A 21250-nucleotide genomic window follows, 5' to 3' on the forward strand; every position below is an offset into this window, starting at 1 on the left:
ACTTAAATTCATTTTTATGCAAAGCACTTTGAATTACCATTGTGTATAAAATTAGATATATTAATAAACTGCATAATAAATGCACAATAACTATTTAAAAAAAGTTGGAATCCACAATGTGACAACCATTTATGGCACCTGCCTAGCAACCACTAAGAACACTCAAACAACTGCCAAGCAACCAGCCACAACAACATAGTAACCACCTTGCAAAAAAACATCCTAGAACACCCAGTCTCCCAGTGACACCCACAACATCCTGGTAAAGCCATAGAAACCACAGAGTAACCATACAGGACACCCTAGCTGTCACGGTTCGCGAATGCACCGTCTCCAGCTGTAGTCATGTTATGTCATGTTGATTGGTTCATGTGGGTGTTGCCACTGATCGCCTGATCAGCGGCAGGTGCATCTCATTCCAACCGCCTATTTAACGCCCTGTCTTTCGTCTCCTGTTTGTCAGATCGTTGTTTGAGGTCCATGTGTTGATATCTGTTCGTGCTCCTGTGTTCCTGTCCTTGCCCTGTTTCCTGTTTCGGTCTCCTTTGGATTATCACAGTCACTCACGGATTATCACCACGGATCACCGATCTACCAACACCGTCATCGCTACCAACGCACTCAAATGACCTACTCATCTGTCTGTGCTGCCATCGTGGTTCCTGCGTCAATCACCAGCATTCATCCATCACAACTCCTGTCAATAAACTACCTTTACTTGCATCTGCCTCCTGTCCTCCATTGTTAGCGTCACAGAACGATCTGACCAACATGGAGGCAGCGAGTAATCAACCTTCCTCCCTCGAAGATTTCCTCAGCGCCAGTGTTCGGAGGATGGACTCCCAGGAGCGGACTCTTAACGACACTGGTCGCGCGGTTCAGGCTTTAGTGACGCAGGTGTCCGAGCTCACCCAACAGTTCCAGCTATTACGAGCTCCCACTGCGCCACTCACACCGCCTGTTCCACCAGCACCATCGGATGCCCCCTCCCAGCCGTAACCACGCCTCCCGATTCCGGAAGCCTACTCGGGTGAGCCCAACTATTGTAGGGCTTTCCTTAACCGTTGTGATATGCATTTTGCCCTCCAGCCTAGAACTTTCGCCAGTGAGAGGGCCAAGGTGGCCTTCGTTCTGACCCTGCTCTTTGGGAGGGCGGCATTGTGGGGAACAGCGGTGTGGGAGAACCAGGACCCATGCTGCGCCTCGTTCCAGGCGCTCTCCGCCGAGATGAGACGGGTCTTTGATCGGGCCGCCGCAGGACGGGAGGCGGCCAAGAGGCTGGCGTAGTTACGCCAGCACGAGAGATCCGTCTTGGACTATTCCATCGAGTTCCGGACCCTGGCGGCGGAGTGCCATTGGAAGGAGGAGGCGCAGTGGGACATGTTCCTGCATGGGCTGGCTGACCGCGTCCTGAGGGAGATCTACGCCCTGGACCTTCCCCCGTCGCTCAATGTACTTATTGAGCTGGCCCTTCGGGTCGATGCACGTCTGGCACGGATGGAGAGGAGGGGGCTACTTAACACCCCATCCAGGGGACCGTCAGACGTGCGGTTCAGCGGCGGGGACGTGGCCAGCCCCGTCTACGATCACGAGCCCATGCAGGTAGGGCGAGCTCGGCTTTCCCGGGAGGAGAAGGAGAGGCGGAGGTCCCTGGGCCTTTGCCTTTACTGCGGGGGAGCCGGACATCAAGCCCATGCCTGTCCGGTAAAAGGCCAGGCCCGGTAGTACGTATGAGGCTACTATCGGGTGGGATCTCCGCCGAGAAGACCTCATCATCATCATCATCATCATCACCATCATCTTCTACGCTCCTCCCGGTATGGCTGCGGTGGTCAGCACAGACACATCACTGTAAGGCACTACTGGATTCCGGGGCAGAAGGTAACTTCATGGACAGCACATTAGCCCACAAGCTCCACATTCCCCTCAGACCTCTTCCGCACCACATCACGGTTCATGCCCTCACTGGTCAGCAACTTCCCACCATATCATACATCACTGAAGACATTACACTCATCACCTCTGGCAATCACTCCGAGACCATCTCTTTTCATATCCTTGACTCTCCCCTGGCACCCATTGTCCTCGGACACCCTTGTCTCCTCCTCCACAACCCTAGCATTGACTGGCTCTCTAACTCCGTTTTGTCTTGGTGTAAAAGGAGTCATGAGTCTTGTCTAGTGCCTGCCTGCCTGTCCGTCTGTGTCTGTGTTGCAGGAGGAGGCGGTGGATTTGTCTATCGTGCCCGCTGAGTACCTCCATCTGAAGGAAGTGTTCAGTAAGTCTCGGGCTGCTTCTCTTCCTCCGCATTGTCCTTACGACTGTGCCATAGATTTACTATCAGGTAAGTCTCCGCCTAAGGGCAAACTCTATTCACTTTCTGTTCCAGAGATGGAGGCTATGGAGAAATATATTTCTGATTCTCTAGCTTCTAAATTCATCCACCCTTCCTCTTCTCCTGCGGGGGCGGGGTTCTTTTTTGTGGGAAAGAAGGACGGATCTCTACGACCTTGTATTGATTACCGGGGACTGAACAACATCACGGTAAAGAATACTTATCCTTTGCCGTTGATGTCTTCGGCCTTCGAGAGGTTGCAGGGAGCGTCAATTTTCTCAAAACTGGACTTACGCAATGCGTATCATTTGGTTCGGATCAGGGAGGGGGATGAATGGAAGACCGCTTTTAACACCCCCAGAGGGCACTTTGAATACTTGGTTATGCCCTTCGGGCTCTCCAACTCCCCAGCGGTCTTCCAGGCACTCGTCAACGACGTGCTGCGAGATATGATCGATCAGTTCATTTATGTTTACCTGGACGACATATTGATTTTTTCTTCTTCTCTCCAGGAACATGTGCAGCACGTCCAACGAGTGCTTCAGAGGTTGCTAGAGAATGGGCTTTTTGTCAAGGCGGAGAAATGCGAATTTCATGCAGAGTCAATTCCATTTTTGGGGTATATCGTGTCGACTGAGGGAATACGCATGGATCCCGAGAAGGTTAAGGCTGTGGTAGAATGGCCAAGCCCAGATTCCCGTAAGGCCCTACAGAGGTTTCTGGGGTTCGCTAACTTCTACCGGCGTTTTATTCGCAACTTCAGCCAACTAGCCGCACCTCTGACCGCCTTGACCTCCGCCAAGACTGCGTTTAGGTGTTCGGACACAGCTGAGGCTGTGTTTGCCAAACTGAAGAGCCGTTTCATTTCAGCCCCTATTCTGATTACCCCTGACCCTACACGTCAGTTCGTGGTGGAGGTCGACGCATCAGAGGTGGGGGTAGGAGCGGTCTTATCTCAACGTTCTCCCTTAGACAACAAGGTCCACCCTTGCGAGTATTTTTCATATCATTTATCTACGCCTGAACGAAATTACGATATTGGTAACCGAGAATGGTTGGCAATTAAGATGGCATTGGAGGAATGGCGACACTGGTTAGAGGGATCGGGGGTTCCTTTTATAGTATGGACTGACCACAAGAATTTAGAGTACATTAGCACCGCCAAGAGGTTGAACTCCAGGCAGGCTCGGTGGGCACTTTTTTTTCGGACGTTTTGACTTTACTATCTCGTACCGCCTGGGTTCCAAAAATATCAAACCCGATTCTTTGTCTCGTATTTTTGACCATTCCCAACGTCCGTCAACGTATTTTTCCTGAGACATTAGTGGTCTCCACTCTCACATGGGAGATCGAATCGAAGGTCAGAACGGCCTTAGAAGGGGTAACGCCTCCGCCCGGGTGCCCACCGAACCGTTTATTTGTGCCGGAGGGATTAAGGTCCAACGTTATCCAGTGGGGACATTGCTCGAATGTAGCTTGCAATCCAGGGGTTAACCGTACTAGATTTTTAGTCAAGCAACGATTCAGGTGGCCACTTATGGCTCGCGACATTCACAGTTTTGTTTTGGCTTGCTCGGTTTGTGCCACTGGTAAGACTTCCAATCGGCCCCCTGATGGGTTACTCCAACCACTGCCGGTTCCTTCGAGACCCTGGTCCCACATCGCTCTAGATTTTATTACCGCCCTCCCGCCCTCCCAGGGCAACACGGTAGTTTTAACCATGGTGGACCGGTTCTCGAAGGCGGCCCACTTTATTCCCTTGCCCAAATTACCCTCAGCCAAGGAGACAGCGTTGACCGTTGTAGACCACGTCTTTCGTTTACATGGCCTCCCGATAGATGTGGTTTCCGACAGGGGACCCCAATTTGTGGCTAAATTTTGGCAAGAATTCTGTAGACTACTGGGAGTGACTGTAAGTCTGTCCTCAGGGTTTCACCCCCAGAGCAATAGTCAAACCGAGAGAGCCAACCAAGATTTGGAAAGGGTGTTGCGATGTTTGGTCTCCAAGAATCCTTCCTCCTGGTCAACAATTGTCTATGGTGGAGTACGCCCACAATACCTTACCAGTATCAGCTACGGGCCTATCTCCTTTTGAGTGTAGTGTAGGTTACCAGCCACCTATTTTTCCCAGTATGGAATCCGAAGTTGCGGTCCCCTCCGCTCACGCCTTCGTCCAGAGGTGCCACCGCACTTGGACCAGAGCCCGTGAGACTCTACTCCAAGTGGGGGCGCGCACCAAGGCCAAGGCCGATCGCCACCGGTCTAGGCCTCCCGTATACGTCGTGGGTCAAAAGGTGTGGCTTTCAACCAAGAATATTCCTCTCCGGTCCGTATCTAATAAATTGGCTCCCAAATTTATTGGCCCGTTTACTGTCACCAAAATCATTAGTCCGGTGGCAGTCCGCCTTAAACTCCCTCCTACGTACAGGAGAATTCATCCCGCCTTTCATTTGTCCAAAATTAAGCCCGTATTTCATTCTCCCATTAATCCGCCTACCCCGGTCCCTCCCCCGCCGTGTCTCGTAGATGGGGAGACCACCTATTTTGTAAATCGAATTCTGGACTCTAGAAGGAGGGGATGCGGATTTCAGTACTTGGTGGACTGGGAGGGTTACAGTCCGGAGGAGAGAAGTTGGGTACCTGCTAGGGACATCCTGGATCACTCCCTTATCGATGATTACAATCGACAGGTAAGAGATTCTGGGGACGCCAGGAGGCGTCCTTAGGAGGAGGGGTACTGTCACGGTTCGCGAATGCACCGTCTCCAGCTGTAGTCATGTTTTGTCATGTTGATTGGTTCATGTGGGTGTTGCCACTGATCGCCTGATCAGCAGCAGGTGCATCTCATTCCAACCGCCTATTTAACGCCCTGTCTTTCGTCTCCTGTTTGTCAGATCGTTGTTTGAGGTCCATGTGTTGATGTCTGTTCGTGCTCCTGTGTTCCTGTCCTTGCCCTGTTTCCTGTTTCGGTCTCCTTTGGGTTATCACAGTCACTCACGGATTATCACCACGAATCACCGATCTACCACCACTGTCATCGCTACCAACGCACTCAAATCACCTACTCACCTGTCTGTGCTGCCATCGTGGTTCCTGCGTCACTCACCAGCATTCATCCATCACAACTCCTGTCAATAAACTACCTTTACTTGCATCTGCCTCCTGTCCTCCATTGTTAGCGTCACACTACCAGCTACATATTTAATGCACACAAAGCAATTCAGAATAATTCGGCTACCACGCTGTGACACTGATCCAGTGACCCCATGCTTGATAACAATTTTGATTGAGAAGAAGAAAAGAAAAAAGTGATACTCAATTACTCATTTACATTTGATCAGTCAAATGACCTTCTTCATCAAAATCTGCCACAATCTTACACACCATGTTTCTTTGTTTTTTAATACTGTCTGTTTAGAGTTGATTTAAATATTTAATTTCTATACTGTTGGATCTCGCCGTACATGCAATACAGCTTTAGAATTTGACCATTAGGTCAATCCTAAAAGCCACTGAAATGATCAGCCTGCTTGTTAAACTGCACCTACCCTATGTTGTCAAGATAGACAGCTTGCTAGGTTTTGAAACACAGCTAATGCATCCATTTGGCTTTCATTAGAATGGTCAGGTGTTTTGTGAAGAGCTCATGGCTTATTCACGATTGCACATTGTCTTAATATGCTGGAATATGCAGGAATTAATACATTAATTCCTGTTTTGTGTTGTTTTTGTAGGGTTGACAACAAATCATTCAGGTGGTGGGTCCCTTTCTGAGTTCAGAAGTGCTTTCGGCAGGACATCATTATAATGCTAGATGAGATCAGTGTGGAAAAACCAGACTTGTCAATGTTTGTGTGAAATAAATAAACACACACACACAAGTAATGTGATCATGCTGGGTCTTTTGCCCTAAATCCCTTGGACTGAAGGATCCAGATTTTGGAACAAACTAGGTCGGAACATTTGTTTGTCATTTCATTGTTTTTTCATAATTCATGTCAGTAAGATGGTCTTATGTAGAAAGGCTGGGGGCTTTAATCCTCAGGTCAAGATGTATTTATTGAAGATTAATAATAGAGCAGCAATCTCATCACACTGTCTATGATTTTGTCATTGTGTCCAAAGTAGATCAGGGCCACAGACACAGATGACGCCATCTTGAGTGAGAGATGTACAAATAAATGCACAAAGAAAATATAAAATGCTTATGAGGGCCTATGAGATGAGACGATGTTCATTTGAAGCTCATTGGGAAAAGACTTTCAAATGTAAGACTTCTGAAAAGAAATCATCTGTAACTTGAAAACTGATTTTTGCCACTTATCGATTTACTTAAGCAATTTAAATGCATTTTCACCTTTCTAATAACAATGTTTATTTATCAAACAATAGGCTCTGCAGATGCAGTGTAGGTATCAGTCATGATTCTATCTCATATTCTGAGCCTTTCTTAGCCCAAAAAATATGAGGAGAGAGGTTTCCCTTGTTCTCACAGAATGGATGGCAGGAATATTGCATATGCAGAGTGGCTGGATTCATCTCATTGTCCTAATGGAACTATCAAGCGTACGGACAGAAGACGCAGGCACTGACAGATAGAGATAAATATCTCCAGCGATCAAAGTTCAAGGTTCAAGGTTCAGTCCTGATCCAAATTATTTATATCCCTAATAAGAGAGTGCACTGAATAGATTGCTCGTCTCTGACCTTGATGTTCATTGAAACCTCATCCTGCTGCATCGGCTCGACAGCCGCGAAAATTTGCACCAGGATACAGGAGAGAAGGTGCCTGATGATGCCTGGAGGAAACACACTCGTCTGTGTGTGTGTGTGTGTGTGTGTGTGTGTGTGTGTGATGGTGAAGGAAAGGGGTGGAGCTACGGACAATAACTTGTTTGCATTCTGTATGGAAATGAGCTGGAGCTCAAGGGTGTGTGAAGGACACGGAGAAGGACAGAAACACACTGTACAAATATTTCCTCAGATAAACTAGGTAGCTAATCAATGGAAAATAGAAGAGCTAATTGTGACTTTTCATCTCCATGGTTCAGATTTTTTTTCACTCTTTTTTAAGAGATGACAGAATAAAAATAAAAAGAGCGATTGTAACATTTTAACTCACAGTTACATTTTTATTTAATTTTTTCTTGCATTTGCGTGTTTATTCACATTTAGTCCCGCATTTCTGAGTTTATATCTCACAACTTTTTTTTTTGGCCCCAAAAGTAAATATTTAAAAGCCAATTGTAAGTCTATTGTTACGTATGACAGAGACAGCATGTAATCGCAAGGCGTATTTATTGACAAACAGCACAAGAGTCAGATATATACGAAGGATCACAGGAAACACAGGCGGGCGGACACAAGGCTGATGGAATGGTGACGCAGGGACTTCGGTGGACAACAGATGGTGGTGCTCGGTCCAGTGATGATCCCTTGAATCCCGGTGTGTGTGTAATCCTCGTGACGGTGCTCGGTAATCCAGTGCTGAGTGACGATCCAGGAACGAACGACGATAACAGGAAAACTCAGGCAGGAACTAAGGACACAGGAACAGGTACGGGAGCACACCGGGGAGAAACAACGATCTGACAACATGAAACACAAGTTACTGAACTTATATAGGGAACAAACAATTGAAACCAGCTGGCGCTGCTGACCATCGCTGATCAGTGACCAGGCCCACAGACACACACACAACAGCACGCTAGATGAGAGAGAGAGAGTGAATTCATGAACCGTGACAGTACCCCCTCCCCTAAGAACGCCTCCTGGCGTTCCCTGGCGGACTTACCTGACGATTGTAATCATCGATCAGAGAGTGATCCAGAATGTCTCTAGCAGGAACCCAACTTCTCTCCTCCAGACCGTAACCCTCCCAGTCCACCAGGTACTGAAATCCGCATCCTCTCCTTCTCGAGTCCAGAATACGACTAACCAAATAAGTAGGTTCCCCATCTACGAGACGCGGCGGGGGAGGAACCGGTACAGGCGGAGTAATAGGTGCCCAAAACACGGGTTTGATCTTTGATACAAGGAAGGCAGAGGTGGAGGAAGTTTGAGGCGGACTGTCACCGGACTAATGATCTTGGTGACAGTAAAAGGGCCAATAAATTTGGGAGCAAGCTTATTAGAGACGGAGCGGAGAGGAATGTTCTTGGTAGAAAGCCACACTTTTTGACCAACGACGTATACGGGAGGTTTTGACCGGTGGCGATCGGCCTTGGCCTTGGTGCGCGCCCCCACTTGGAGAAGAGTCTCACGGGCTCTAGTCCAAGTGTGGTGACACCTCTGGACGAAGGCGTGAGCGGAGGGGACCGCGAATTCGGATTCCGTACTGGCAAAAAGGGACTGACAGCGGTTGTAGTAACCCATCAGGGGGTCGGTTAGACGTCTTACCAGTGGCACAAACCGAGCAAGCCAAAACAAAACTACGGATATCACGAGCCATTAACGGCCACCAGAATCGTTGCTTAACCAAAAACTGGTACGATTAACTCCTGGATGACAAGCTATACTGGAGCAATGACCCCACTGAATGACTTCAGACCGATACTCCTCAGGCACAAATAACCGGCGTTAATCTGGCGTTACCCCTTCTAAGGCCTTCATGACCTTCGATTCGACCTCCCATCTGAGAGTGGAGACCACTAATGTCTCGGGTAAAATACACTCGGGAGTGGACGGGCGTTCGGAATGGTCAAAAATACGAGATAAAGAATCAGGTTTGATGTTCTTGGAACCCGGGCGGTACGAAAGAGAAAAGTCAAAACGACCGAAAAAAAGTGCCCACCGAGCCTGCCTAGAGTTGAGTCTTTTAGCAGTTCTAATGTACTCTAGGTTCTTGTGATCGGTCCAAACGATAAAAGGTACCCCTGACCCTTCTAACCAGTGCCGCCATTCCTCCAGTGCTAACTTGACTGCCAACTAGGGCTGGGTATCGATTCAGATGTTCCAGATCGATTCGATTTCGATTCACAAGCTCTCAAATTGATTCGATTTCGATTTCGATTTCGATTCTCGATTCGATTTTCTATTAGAGCTGCAATCGGGCCTTAAAAGTTAAGCCCGACAGGACCCGAGCCCGACAAGTACATTTTGATTGACAGCTTTTTAAAAGCCCGAACCCATTTACAAGCCGACATTATTCAAATGTACGCACGCACACAGCTCTTCTGCCTTTTGTCAGGATTGAGTCATTTATACATGTTTTAACATAATTTATACATGACTAACGTAATAGGCCACTTGGAAGTTTGAACAAAAAAATAAAAGAAGTCCTCTGTAACATCGTAATATCTTAGCACTCTATAAATAGCATAAGCTCATTTAGCATATAGATAGGCCAACGCACAAATAAAAACAAGTCTTTCTTAAAAAATTGAATTAAGATAAAATCTAAATTAAGATGGGTATTTGGCAATAACGAAATTAATTAAGATAAAGGCTCTGCCAGATTTGCTTCGCCATAGCAGCTGACATAATAAAATAATAATGCCAACATTAGCTTATATAGCCTACTCTGTCTACATTATGCATTTAAGACTCAATATTTAGTTATTATTTGAAAAACATTTTCTCACCAAGATTAGCTAAGGCCTAAGTGTTTTTGTGGAGGAAAATGATTGAATCCATTGTAGATGTCTTCAGCGCGCTCCTGCGCTCACTGATGTTGCGTCATTATTCACTCATTATAAACAAGGTCAAAACTTTTCCAAATTATAAAATTATATAAATGAAGCCCGAATCGAAATGAAGTCCGATCGGGTCCCTTCGGGTTCAGGCAAAGATCTTAAGATCTATCTTCTATACTCGATTCTTGATTCAAGTCAATGAATATAGATTTAATACAAATACTATATGTATAAAAAAGAACAGTGAACAGTCCACAACACTATCGTCGTCGTCTTGCTTACGAAATCTAAAATGCTTCCATACCTCTGACTTTTTATCTGAAGGTGGCATCAACGTCGACAAAGCACCTGAAACCCTTTAAGCCAGTGGTTCTCAACCTTTTTCCCACCGGGCCACATTATGGTCCAAGTACAAGTCTCGCGGGCCGCACGCACATTACGTCACCAATACAAACCAACCTGATTTATAATATTATAGCCTAAATATTATCATATCTAATCGATTAGATTCATTGAAATAAATAAATAATTCTACTACACCTGACTCTGTCGGGAGCTGAACAATTTTGTGAAATTCGGCTCGATGTAGTAACAGCACAATGAAGTTGCGATTGTAAAGCCTGTGTTATACTTTCCGGATGAGCAATCCGGACGCAGACACGGTCAGAGCAGACGCAAACTTCTTCCATTTATACTTCCGAAAGCGCACGCTGATGGTCCGCTCTGCAACAAACATGTGAACAAATATTTGCCCAGAATCATTGCACATCACTGTCTTTATATTCTTTATTGACAGATTGCACAGGTTCGATTGGCAATGAGCTTCTTCACACTGCCTGAACATGTGCAATTGTGCTTTTGAAGACTATTGACCGCGCGCACCTGTCCACGCGGTCGTCTGCTCAGAGCTTCGGCACAGATTCTCCGATGGCGTAAGACGCGCACGGGAGCATGACTTGACGCGCGACATTGCAGAAAACGTGCGTTCACAAATGTAGCCTGTTGATCCAAATATGGAAAGCACTTTCGAATTTAATAATATGAGGTTCTCTCCAGAGATGTTTTGCCACATTTCTTCAATTAAGGATGATAGCTGCGTAGTATATGGTGTTTCTATTTGCTTGAACTTCAAGTGAATTGCAAAAGTTTTGTGTGTGTGTGTGTGTTCAGCATATGTTGGGCCGCATTTGAATTAGTGACGGGCTGCGGGTTGAGAACCACTGCTTTAAGCACTGAATGAATGAATGACGGGTTAGTTGGTAATATCGCAAAAGGCACATAAGAGGGTGACATCTAGTGGAGAAGATTCGTAATTAGATAACGCCAATCTTACGTTCAATGTCTGCGGAAATAAATATGGAAAAAAATCAATTCATGGCCTTTGAGAATCGATTTTGAATTGACCACATTTAAAAAAACGATTAATCAAAAAATCTACTTTTTTACCCAGCCCTACTGCCAATAACTCTCTGTTACCAATGTCATAATTACGTTCGGCAGGTGATAAACGATGAGAAAAAAAACGCGCAAGGGTGAATCTTATCATCTGTGACAGAACGTTGGGAAAGAACTGCTCCTACCCCCACCTCTGATGCGTCGACCTCCACCACGAACTGACGTGATGGATCAGGGGCAACGAGGATGGGAGCTGAAACGAAGCGGCTCTTAAGTTTGGCAAATACAGCCTCCGCTGTATCGGACCACCTGAACGTCGTTCTGGGGGAGGTCAAGGCGGTCAGAGGAGCGACTAGTTGGCTGAAGTTACGAATAAAACGTCGATAAAAATTGGCGTATCCCAGAAACCTCTGTAGGGCCTTACGGGAATCTGGACTTGGCCAATCTATCACAGCCTTAACCTTGTCAGGATCCATACGCACTCCCTCAGACGAGACGATGTACCCTAAAAAGGGGACGGACTGTGCATGAAACACGCATTTCTCCGCCTTGACAAAAAGCCCATTCTCTAGCAACCTCTGAAGCACTCGTCTGACGTGCTGAACGTGTTCCTGGAGAGAAGAGGAAAAGATCAATATGTCATCCAGGTAAACATATATGAATTGATCAACCATATCTCTCAGCACGTCATTGACGAGTGCTTGGAAGACCGCGGGCGAGTTGGATAGCCCGAAGGGCATAACCAAGTATTCAAAGTGCCCTCTGGGGGTATTAAATGCGGTCTTCCATTCATCTCCCTTCCTTATGCGAACCTAATGATAAGCGTTACATAAATCCAATTTTGTGAAGATGGATGCTCCCTGCAATCGTTCGAAAGCTGAAGACATCAACGGCAAAGGATAAGTATTCTTTACCGTGATGTTGTTCAACCCTCGATAATCAATGCATGGTCGCAGAGACCCATCCTTCTTCCCCACAAAAAAGAACCCCGCCCCCGCTGGAGATGAGGAAAGTCTAATGAATTTGGATGCTAGAGAATCAGAAATATATTTATCCATAGCCTCCCTCTCTGGAACAGAAAGTGAATATAACTTGCCTTTAGGCGGAGACTCATCTGGTACTAAGTCTATGGCACAGTCATAGGGACGATGTGGAGGAAGAGAAGCAGCCCGAGACTTACTGAACACTTCTCTCAGGTCCTGATACTCTTCGGGCACGTTAGATAAATTCACCTCCTCCTCCTGGAAAACAGACACAGGTACAGACGAACACGCAGACACTAGACATGACTCATGACACTTATTACTCCACATAGAGATAGAATTGTGCCCCCAATCGACGCTGGGATTGTGTTGTGTGAACCAAGGATGACCAAGTACGATGGGTGCCAGAGGTGAGTTCATGAGGAGGAATGTTATTGTCTCAGTGTGGTTGCCAGACGTGATGAGAGTGATGGGTTCAGTAGCATGTGTAATGTTGGAAAGCTGTTGTCCATTGAGAGCATTGACAGAAATCTTGTACGTGAGGGGGGTGGTAGGAATTGAGACTAGTGGGAAGGTCCAGCATATAAATTCCCTCTGAATACGGTCAGCCAACCCATGCAGGATTCTGTCCCACTGCGCCTCCTCGTTCCATCAGCACTCTGCAGCCAGGGTGCGGAACTGGATGGAATACTCCGACAACGAACCGTGACCTTGGCGAAGATCGGCGAGAAGTCTGGCCGCCTCCCTACCCGCCACCGCCCGATCGTAAACCCTCCTCATCTCTTCGGAGAGTGCCTGGAACGAGGCGCAGCATGTGGGTCTTGATTCTCCCACACCGCCGTTCCCCAGAGAGCCGCCCTGCCGGAAAGTAGCGTCAGCACAGACGCCACCTTGGATCGCTCTTGGTTGAACGTCTGAGGCTGTAATGCAAAGTGCATAGAACATCGGGTCAGAAAAGCTCTGCAAAACTCTGGTTCACCTGAATAACCTTCTGGTGTCGGCAGTCTCAGTTCTCGCCGCGGCTGCGGCTCTGGAAGAGGGGGTGGAGTCAGCGGCGTGGGTGGCGCAGTGGAGACTCGTAGCTGTTGTATCTGCTGGTGAGCTCGGACACCTGCGTCACAATCGATTGGACCGCCCTCCCTGTGAGTGAGATGTTCTCCTCCTGGGTGTCCATTCTAGCGATGCTTCGAGCCGCAAACTCGTCCCACGTGGAAGCGCCTGCTACATCCATAATGGTCAGATCTTTCTGTTACGTATGACAGAGACAGGATGTAATCGCAAGGCGTATTTATTGACAAACAGCACAAGAGTCAGATATATACGAAGGATCACAGGAAACACAGGCGGGCGGACACAAAGCTGATGGAATGGTGACGCAGGGACTTCGGTGGACAACAGATGGTGGTGCTCGGTCCAGTGATGATCCCTTGAATCCCGGTGTGTGTGTAATCCTCGTGACGGTGCTCGGTAATCCAGTGCTGAGTGACGATTCAGGAACGAACGACGATAAAAGGAAGACTCAGGCAGGAACTAAGGACTCAGGAACAGGTACGGGAGCACACCGGGGAGAAACAACGATCTGACAACATGAAACACAAGTTACTGAATTTATATAGGGAACAAACAATTGAAACCAGCTGGCGCTGCTGATCATCGCTGATCAGTGACCACGCCCACAGACACACACACAACGGTAAGCTAGACGAGAGAGAGAGAGTGAATTCATGAACCGTGACATCTATATCTCATTGTTTTATATATGTATATATATATATATATATATATATATATATATATATATATATATATATATATATATATATATATATATATATATATATATATATATATATTACATTAGTTGCAAGATATAAACTCATTATTATAAGAAAATAAAATCAACATTGCAAGAAAAAAGTCAGAATTGTGAGATGAAAAGTTTCAGTTGCCTTCTTTATTTATTTATGTTTTATCATTCTGTGGTGGAAATGAGCATCTATACTCATTAGGGCTGTGAATCTTTGGCAAGGCAGCGATTCAATTCGATTACGATTCATAGGTTTTCGATTCGATTCAAGAACGATTTTTGCAAATTTAGAACGATTCAATTCAATTCGATTCACAATTAAATTCAATTAGATTAGATTATAACGATTCGATTCTGCATTCTTTAAGTGCATTCACGGGATTATTTAAATGCTTCTACTAAATTCTTTAAATGCTTAGTCAGGGGGCAAATTACAGTAGCATTTATGGTTAGAGAACCATAGGTTAGAAAAAAAAAAAAAAAAAAAACTTTTGTCCATTGTTAAATGCTAGTTTAATGATGCGACATGGCATACCTAAAAATGTATGTAAGCCAAGTTTTTAAATAAGTGCTTAAAGAGTATTATGTATAAGCTAACATTTTGTCACACCAGGGGCGTAGCCATAATTTCAGAAGTGACAGAAATGTCAAATACAATCATTTTATGTATGTAGCCTATATAATAATAACAATAATAATAATAATTATTATTATTATTTTTTTTTTTTTTTACAAGGAATTATCTTCTTTTTTAATTACTTGTAATTAGCTGTAATACATCAAATACACTGCTGGACAATAATCAATCATTTGTAATCGATATTTTTTTCCTAATGGCAATTTTATGATTGTTTTATATAGTCTACATTTAATTAGCAATTATTTAAATTTTCTGCACAGAATAAGGTAGAAAATATACTACCCTATAGTTTCTGTACAGTAATAAATGTCAATTAGCACTGCATCATTCATAAATTGTTTGTGGGTTTTTTTTAGTTTCATCAGTTCATTCTGCTTTTATTCAGTTTAGCTGCAGATATAGCATGGCACGTCAATGAGAGCGAGATCGCTTCTCTTTCAGTGTGAAAACGTCTTCATCTCTATTTAACTTTTCCTCTCCATCAGCGAATGATTCTGAGAGAAAACGTGCCAGATGTCTGTTTGCTAATGAAACAAACGCTACTTTCATGCATCTGATTATCAGATAAATCTTGCGCTCTTATTTCAAGGTCGTTGTTAATGCTGTGGTTAATTTTAAAAGTTTCCTTCGTATATTCGGTTCATCCGCATTGTTTAAAAACATTTATCATTCAATGGATCTGTGCGTATGATTTAGACACTTACATTTCTGCTCCGTCCATGCAATAAACACAGCTGTCGACGGCTCCGGTAACTCCGTCGGTAAGATGCAGAGAGCCATTGACAAACTACAGAAAAGTAAAACTACTTCACGTTAGCATTACTGGCCACTGGTCCTATAGATCACACGTCAGCTGCGTCAGAGACGAACGGAGCGCGAGCGCAATCCTGTGACATTCTCAGGCGGTAAACAGTGGGGCGCGTGAAGGACAGATAAGAGGCACGATTCACGAACACTCTTCAAGGTCTCCATTAATTTGTGCGTGTAGTAATTCAATGTGTATACATTTTGAAAGCATTGAATCGCTATAGAAATCGTGTTTCATTCGATTCTTAGCATTTTGAATCGATTACTGTCCAAGATCGGTGATTCACGATTCAAAAATCATGTTTCAAGATCGATGCATATAAATCGACAGGGTTTGTAATCGATGCATCGAGAAAACGAGTGAATCGTTACACCCCTAATACTCATGCGTTAAAAAGTGGAAGGAAAGTGTGTTTTAGTCTAATATTTAAAGATTTCTCAGGTTGTAGATCTTGGTCTATATTTCTCTTTTTTTTTTTAGCTCTGTATAAAGTGACACGTAATTTGTAAAGTATACATGGTATACAATGTGTGTGTGTGTGTGAGTGTGTGTGTTTATGGTGAATGATCACACAGGTTGGCCATGATATTGATCAAACAGACAAACTCCGATCTCTGACCCTTAGATGGTGAGAGAATCTCAATCCAATAGACTGAAGTGTCTGAGACACACACACACACACACACCCTCCACGGGTCTTGAACGATCAATACCAGGCATGATTTCCACATTATGGATTGACAGTCCCTTTATTAATAGAATTGTGTTGTGTGTGTGTGTGTGTGTGTGTGTGTGTGTGTGTGTGTGTGTGTGTGTGTGTGTGTTGAGAGACTGATCTCTAGTGTTAGTGCATGACTATTTCCTTTGTCCCATTTATTTATGCTTGTAAATAATAAATAATTATATTACAGTTAATTATATTATTATTTACATGGTTATTACCTTTTTTTCTCACATACTAATATAAGATATAAAACATAAAGTGAAAATTGTGCTTTATGTAGTTATATCTACATAAAATTGTTTAATTCAAGTCTAAAATATTGTGTGTCAGGAAAAATCAGTTTGCATCAGTGCTATTGTATCATTACTATTGTAGAGTTTTTTATTACTTTAAAAAAAGTCTGAAATTATATATAATATAATATATTTTATAGAGTGCCTTTTTATTTTCTCATGACAATAATCACATTAAAACCAGCTACCTTAAAAGAGGACAGTAATATTAATGTCATGAGTTTAAGATTCATGATTTGTGGGGACTGAGTTGCTAATCTTCAGCTACTCTTCAAAAACAGACAGATTTCTGAATGAACGGCAGTGTCCACTGAGGAAGCGGCTGAGGCGGCTCATGTTTTTTGATGTGAGGTTCAAAGGCTCGTCTCCAGAGACTCAGAAGTGGAGACGACATGTCGCATGTTCACTGACTCGCATCAAACAGCAGGAAAACCTTCACCTCATCTCCTAATAGAGCGAGAGACGAGTCCAGAGATCACACAAGACCAGGTGCCATTTACATTACTCAACAAACACTGGGTGATTTTATATTAAGCATGATTCGAGATCAGACCATAGGCAAACATTAGCCGCTTTTTCTTAGAATATTATAATTCCTGAGATTGTTCTACCTGCAGATGCAATGCATGCTCAATCTGAGAGCATGGATTAATGTAATGTTTGGGAAAGCCACTCAGTTTATTTAATGTGCCATGTGCTGGTCCACTCTGTTGATCTAGACATCCTCTTCACACACACACACAGATCTAAAGGCCCTCCCTCTTTTGTTCCATAACATATACACAAGCTTTTTATGTAATGAAATTACAAGGGCTTGTCCCGTCTTGTCCTATAGAGTTATGGGGGCGTTTTACATAAAATTCATATTGTGCAGGATGCATGTGTGCATATGCATGTCCAGCTGCATTAGAGGCATGAGTAGAGGCCGACACAATAAATGCATGAATATCACAATAAGAAGTAACTGCTGATTTGCTGGACAGATTTGGTCTCACATCGAACACATGCACCACTGAACAAAAGGATAAGCAATTCTCAACACATGTTATTACAATCTAAATGCACATGTACCATTGTGTCATTTTTTTTAAATAAAGTATTGTACAAATCATATTCATGCAGAGCTAGGCATATATTTGGGTAGTTCTTGTTGTTTTAGCTGTCCAGTCTGTGACAGGAAGCAGGTGCGTATGAAACTGAAGTTAGCTTTACTCATTTGCATTTTGATATAATGACTGCAATGCTTATTTCTCACTAAATACTTAACCATAAGCTTAAAAAAATACAAGTGACATTTATACATTTTAATTACATTTCTATGCTGCCTACAAAAACTGACCAGACACCAATCTCATCACAATTCATAAAGAGAATGTGATTTGGAATGAATTTGTATGATCTGACACGAAAACATATGATATGTATTGATTATCGAGCACTAAACCAGATCACAGTTATGTTCTGTTACCCTGAACCATGCCTTAGAACAACTTCAGGGAGCCACCATATTCTCCAAACTGGATCTTCGTAGTGCATATAACATCATCTGGATCTGAAAAGGAGATGAGTTGAAGATAGCATTCGTGACCCCTACTGGCCACTACGAGTAACGGGTGATGCTGTATGGCCAAGTCAATGCCCCTTCGTTCTTTCAAGACTTTATGCATGCTAGTGCTCCGGGAGTATCTCCACCGCTTTTTCATAGTGTATATCGACGACATTCTCATCTATTCCTGGAGCCCGCCCAAACATCACCAGCATGTCCGATCAATCCTAGCCCAGTTAAGACAATTCCAACTCTTCCTCAAGGCCAAGAAATATACCTTCCACCAGTCTTCAGTGCACTTCCTGGGGTATATCATTGAGAGTCCAGTTGTCCTCCCCTACAGTCGCCACTGAAGCCCCTCCTGCTGCTCCGCCGGGCTGCCCCCCAGGATGTCAGTATGTTCCACGGACACAATGCACGCCTCTCATTCACACTACTCATACGTCCTTAGGCACTGGCCACCCCGGGGCTGATGCAACTCTCTCGCTGTTTAAAGATCGCTTATGGTGGCCCAACATGGCAAGAGACATCAGGAGGTTCATCCTAGTTTGCCCCAAATGTGCCATTTCAAAGAGTCTCCATCATTTTCCAGCTGGCAAGGTACGTCCCTTACCCATGTCTAACCGTCCCTGGTCACACCTAGGAGTAGACTTCATAACAGACCTACCTCCCTCTGATGTTAACACCTGTATCCTGGTAATAGTTTATAGATTCTCTAAATTCTGCCACCTCATTCCCCTAAAGGTTCTACCCACTGCCCTAGAAACCGCGGAGCTACTATTTAATTGGGTCTTTCATCAATTTGGCCTCCCCGAGGACATCATGTCGGATCGTGGACCCCAATTCATATCTCGGGTATGGAAGGCTTTTTTCAAACTCACCCGAGACATCAGGCTGCACCTGCCCTGTAGGAAACTCCCAGATTCATCGGCCCCTTCACCATCAAGGAACAGATCAATCCCGTCACCTATAGACTCCAACTCCCTCCTCAATACAAGATTCATCCCACATTCCATGTCTCATTACTAAAACCTTTTCACCCTCCTGTCTCCACAGAGCCTGACCGGACAGAGGAACCCCCTCTCCCTTTGCTTCTAGAAGAAGGGTCCATGTACAAGGTCAAGAAGATTCTGGAATCCCGGCGGCGTGGTGGCAGACTGGAATACCTAGTTGACTGGGAAGGAAATGGCCCTGAAGAATGCTCCTGGGTCCCTAGAGATGACATCTTTGATCCCACACTCGAGGAATTCAATACATCACAAACGTATCATCCAGCTCCTCGTGGCAGAGGGAGACCATCATGTTGTCGCGGTGTTCGGCCTTCAGTAGCGAGCCCTGGAGGAGGGGTACTGTCACAAATCGGTCAGGCTCGTCACCCAGCCAATCACAGCGCACCCCATCACCTTTTCATTTCGGGCACCTGTTCAGAATTCAGTCACCAATTCACCACCACATTTAAGCATACACCAAAGTCTGCACTTTGTCTGATCTCATGGCTACACAGCGGAAATATCCTCTGTAATAGTTTATTTCAAGAGTGTGAATGTATGTTAAGTGTCAAAGCATGGTTTCATGAGAAATGACTGAAAACAAAACAGTCACTTATTTAATCTGAATCCTAATTTCTAGAGAGATGTTATTTATGATCTATGCACACTTGTTGAGGATGAAGGTTGCTCTGCAGCAGATCTCAGGGGTCAGAGGTCAGAGACATGCTGCTGATCTTTGGCCTCGTCTTACGAACACATTTAATCCAAAATGCGCCGGTTGGATTTCAAAAAGCAAATCTGCTATTTCAAAACACTGGATTATGCATTTCTTTTATTAATGTGGAGCTGCGGGTTAAGAGGTCATCTGACCAGATTATGAGGAAGCTCATGGACTTAAATGTCACCGGGAGTTATAATAAAATATCAAGATGATGGGGTAGAATTATGATGCTAAAACATAAAAAAGGTAGAGGCAGGTCTATTGGGAAGCAGTAATCCATCTGAACTGATGTGCTTCAGTGCAACAAACACACAATCACTGCTAAAGTCTGTACACACATTATCTGAACTACACTGTGAAAATGAGTTTTCAAAGTGGCAAATAAAAATATTATTGGTGTAGGTTTTATAAGAAAAATATAGTAAATAAAAATTGTATTATTGTAACTTAAAGAGCTATTTTTACCTTACTTATCCAATATATTGTAAATAAATTGTTTTGTTGGCTTAATATAATATATTTAGGTTGATTCAGTGATGAAATATGTTTAACAAAACCAGTTCATTTGCATGTTACAAGAAATTTTTTTTTTTTCTTTTGGAAAGTGGAAACTTTCTTTTTACACCCTTTTTATAATTGTTCTTTTTTTTTTCTTTTTTTTTCTATTTTTGCCGCTAGGGTGAAACAAAAAAAAAAAAATAAATAATAAATTGTTTTTATTAATTTAAATAAAGTTGAATATTAGATTACATACAACTGGAATAAAATTAAAACAAACTATTTAGAAATATTACTAAATATAAATAAAAAGTTTAAATGTAAAGTGAAAATCTAAAAACTAAAACCTTATTCAAAATATTAATAAATACTAAAGTAGTATATAAATAACACTAAAATATAAAAATTACAAAAGCACATGACAATTATAAAAAAAAAGCAAAAGCAAAAAAAAACTATAAATAAAATGTAAAAAAAATAAAAATAAAAGCTAATTGAAAATACCAATATAAACCATAATAGTAAATACCTCAAAAATAATATTAACAAAATCCTAAGGTTTTGTATCATTCCAACATGCAGGTATACAATTTCCAACATATTTCTTTTAAAATAAAGTGCTCATATAATTTTAAACAGAGCGATTTTAAGCAAAACTATGATGACAGACTCAGAGACAGGGTTAAAATGACCTTGCATGAAACAACAACAGTCAGCCTTAATGTGCCGCATTACAAGATATGTTATAAAGCATTTTTATGAGGCGGCAGTAAAAGTAGTAGTAGCGGTCGCACACACACACACACACACACACCAGCATGACTCCATCTGAAGGCCGTATCTGTAAACAGGTCAGTAATCACTGATAGAGAGGTCA

At 43.7% G+C, this 21250-nt stretch overlaps 1 long non-coding RNA gene across 1 annotated transcript; it reads right to left on the reverse strand.

The window, feature by feature from the left end:
- Positions 1 to 7726: 7726 nt before the first annotated feature.
- Positions 7727 to 8255, reverse strand: LOC132129279 (uncharacterized). Its single transcript, XR_009428475.1, has 2 exons — positions 8130 to 8255; positions 7727 to 7923 (listed from the first exon to the last, which is right to left on the reverse strand). It is a non-coding gene; the product is annotated as an uncharacterized LOC132129279 (long non-coding RNA).
- Between the last annotated feature and the right edge of the window lie 12995 nt (positions 8256 to 21250).

The sequence above is a fragment of the Carassius carassius genome, chromosome 4, assembly GCF_963082965.1.
Source record: "Carassius carassius chromosome 4, fCarCar2.1, whole genome shotgun sequence".
NCBI classification, from domain to species: domain Eukaryota; kingdom Metazoa; phylum Chordata; class Actinopteri; order Cypriniformes; family Cyprinidae; genus Carassius; species Carassius carassius.